Below are 3538 nucleotides of genomic sequence, written 5' to 3'. Positions count from 1 at the left end.
TAAGCGGGAAGAGAGGGGCCAGGGGAGTTAAAATGAAAAAATAAACTTAGATCACGGACTCAATTAAAAAAATTCCAAAACTTTATTATTATTATTATTATTATTATTTTTTGTGGGTTGCGCTTCGGGGGTTACTCATCCTATAAAACACCAGCAAATCCCCAAACCCCACTTCTCTTCCTCTCTTTCCCCATTTGCGCTCAAAACCCCACAAAAACCTCATCTCGACATTTAACGAGAAAGTTTGAGCTTCTTCTGCATCATCAATCACTAAAGTACTTAGTAGTTAGTAGTACTATTTGTTCTTCATTGGCTTTATTTTTTTCAATTTAATCCCTACTCTTTTCTGTTTTTCGAGTACTTTCCTAGAAATTACCCACTCTTTTCCTTCTACGTCTCCCATACGGAGATTCGCTGTTCCCTCTCTCTCTCTTTGCTCTTCGTTGCTTTTAATCTCGCCTTATCTAAATATGGTTATTTATTTCTAACGTTACTCTCTTTTATTGCCCCCTTTATTACTGTTACAATTTTTGCCCTGCTTTAAAACCTTTATTCCCCTGCGAAGTCTCAGAGGAATCCTCTTTCTCTCTTCTTTTTTTTTTTTATTTTTCTTTTTTCGTTGGGGGTTGGGGGGAACTCCGCGATTCGTTTTATATGCTTTGTTATTGGTGGGTTTTGTTGTTATCCGAATAGGGAGTGAGCGTGACTGTGTAAAGCGGGATAAGGAAGGAGATAAAGTGGGAGATACGAACTTACTTGTTCGGAGGGATCCGGTCACCGAGAACGGTGAGGTTACTGCGAGAATGACGAGGCCGAGGACGCTCAGAATCTTCTGGAACGATCCGGACGCGACGGATACCTCCGGGGACGAGGACGAGGGCCGCCGCGTGGGGAGGGTTGTGGTGAGGGAGATCGCCGCGGAGGCGGACCCGTGCTCCGCCGCCGCCGGAGACCGGGCGCGAGGAAGAAAACGGCGGCGGCGGCGCAAACGGGGGCGGGGGCGGGGGATCGGAAGTTCCGGGGGGTGCGGCGGAGGCCGTGGGGGAAGTACGCGGCGGAGATCCGGGACCCGGTGCGCGGGGTGCGCGTGTGGCTCGGCACCTTCGACACCGCGGAGGAGGCCGCGATGGTGTACGACTCCGCCGCGCTCCAGCTCCGCGGCCCCCGCGCGGCCACCAACTTCTCCTCCCCCGCCGCGGCGGCGGCGGCGCCGCCGCCGGAGAAGGCGCCGGCGCCGGAGAAGAAGGCCCAGGCGCCGCCCCAGGGCGGCGACCGCGGCCTCGCCCCTGCTGCTAAGTAAGTGGTGGTGGTGGTGGTGCTTTGCGAGGGTTTTGGGAGGAGATCCTGTGTGGATCTCTCTCCCCCCCTCTTTACCCTTATCTCTTTCTAGGGTTTTTAACTTTAGATGTTGCAATTTTTCTGATTTTTTTTTTCTTCTTTTTCTTTTTTCTNCCGGCGCCGACGAGCTCCGGCGGGTACGACTCCGGCGGAGAGTTGCACGCGCTCCCGTCGCCCACCTCCGTGCTCCGCAAGGTCTCGTCCCTATCTTCGTTCTCGGAGGAGAACCCTAGGGCCTACTACAACTACTACTACGAAGAGGACGAGGAGGAGAGGAAGGAGGGTGAGGTTACCGGGGAGGGGGAGTGGGGGAAGCTTATAAAGGCCTCGGAGGGCGCGCTCTATGACGATTTTTTCGGGGGGGGCTACGACTACTACGGCGGGGTGTCGGAGCCGAGGATTTACGAGGCGGCGACGCGATTCGGGTTCTACGCGGGCGATTCGAACGAGGCCGCGGCGCTGGGCTCGGGATGGGGCGACCTCGGATCGGTGACGTGGCAGGGCGACGATTATTTCCGCGAGATCGGCGATTTATTCCCGATCGACCCGCTCCCCGCCATGTTTTGATGCGCAACTTTTTGAAAACCGTTATCAGTGTAACGAATTTGTGCCTTCGGGGAGAGAGAGAGAGAGAGAGAGAGAGAGAGAGAGAGAGAACTTAGTTGGCTAAGTTTTGCGTGGTTTTTTCTCTTTTTTTTTTTTTTCTTTTTGGGTTTTTCCAAAATGTATCAGAGTTTTAGTTTGAATAAAAAGCTTTTAATTTTAGATGGTTTATTCGATTAATTTAAATAAAATTATTTTAGAAGCCAGATTATAAAATCACTCTCGAGTTCAGACCAGTATGATTGCATTATTTATACACTCTATGTATATCTTTTCGTGTGTAGTATATGCGTGAATAGAAAATACAAAAGTAGAGTCCTACTGGTTGCCATTCAGTATTATTATTATATGTTCATATAATGATTTTCTATTTTTTTAATTTAAAAAGTTAGAGTTATTAACATTGATTGAGTTGGATTATAAGAAATGTGGGCTCTAGGCTACTACTTAGATCTTTAAGTTGAGCCCAATATTGTTATCTGAAATGCGGGGAAAAGTAGGGCAACTCTCACGATTAAATAGCCTAAAAATGATTGGTTTGGTTGGGTAATCCAGGCGAACCCAAATGGCCCATTTGAGGAAACTTAAGACCCGTTTGGTCCTGAAGTTTATCTAACGCTAGTAAGCAAAACGGAGTTGAAACAAAAACATATAGAAATAAGCATCTCAATCTTTTTTTTTTCTTTTTTCTTTTTTCTTTTTTTAGAAAGAGGTAGACTACTTATCTGCTTCATTCATTGAGAAATGAACTAGGCGAAACAGTATGGAAGCAGCTAGGGCTTTCGAGTCAAGAGACAAACATCAAGAAAGAACAGAAATCCAAAAAAAATCAAAAAAAAATTGGGAAAAAGGCGAAAAGGTTCCAAGAAAACTGAAAAAGTTAAGCAAAGAGGATTAAAGGTGGTGATGTGCGTTGGGTGATGCCTCAGGTTCTGTCCAAAGCTTCGTAAGTAGGACAGCACACTCTAGCGCACGGGTGGCGTTGGGGCTCTCAATCTAAACTTCATAAGCATCTCAATCTAAACTTCACTTTCGATGAAACAAAAGGCATTTCCTTTTTGTGCGTCCAAAATAGGCCCCTACACGAAGGACTTGAAAAAATAAAATAAAATTTGATGGGAGCAGCCCATTTAATTCGTTGTCCATCACGCAAAGAGCCGTAATCTTGCATATCTCAGCTAAGATGAATGATGAATTTGATGATCTTAACATGAAATTAATCCCTGTTGGAAATATTCCATTAGAAATGAGGATTCAGAATATCACACATTGATCGATCAAATAGAGATTCAGCAACTAAAAGAAAGATCGATTCTTTGGGATCCTTCCTTTCTTCAAGCGGAACGAAATGCCTTTTGGGATCTTCCTCAATATCCCAGCTATTCACGGAACGTGGTATCAGAGTAAATCACGCTTCTAACAATCCCCAAAAATATTTTTTGTTCAAAGGTTGCCCATACAACTTTTTTTAAAAAAATTTCCATGCATTTTGTTGGTGGACCATGCATGAATCTGTGAGATTTGACTAGTTAAAATCACGTATTTTGATTTGGTCCCGACCCGAGGGAGCAAAATGTCACGGTGAGTATGTAGTCCC

General features: G+C 45.9%; 1 pseudogene; it reads left to right on the top strand.

Moving 5' to 3' along the window:
* On the top strand, nt 116–2084 carry LOC109722383 (annotated as a pseudogene).

This window comes from Ananas comosus, linkage group 16, assembly GCF_001540865.1.
Source record: "Ananas comosus cultivar F153 linkage group 16, ASM154086v1, whole genome shotgun sequence".
Lineage (NCBI taxonomy): Eukaryota > Viridiplantae > Streptophyta > Magnoliopsida > Poales > Bromeliaceae > Ananas > Ananas comosus.
Note: the sequence above shows the minus strand (reverse complement) of the source record. Positions and strands in the feature narration are given on the sequence as shown.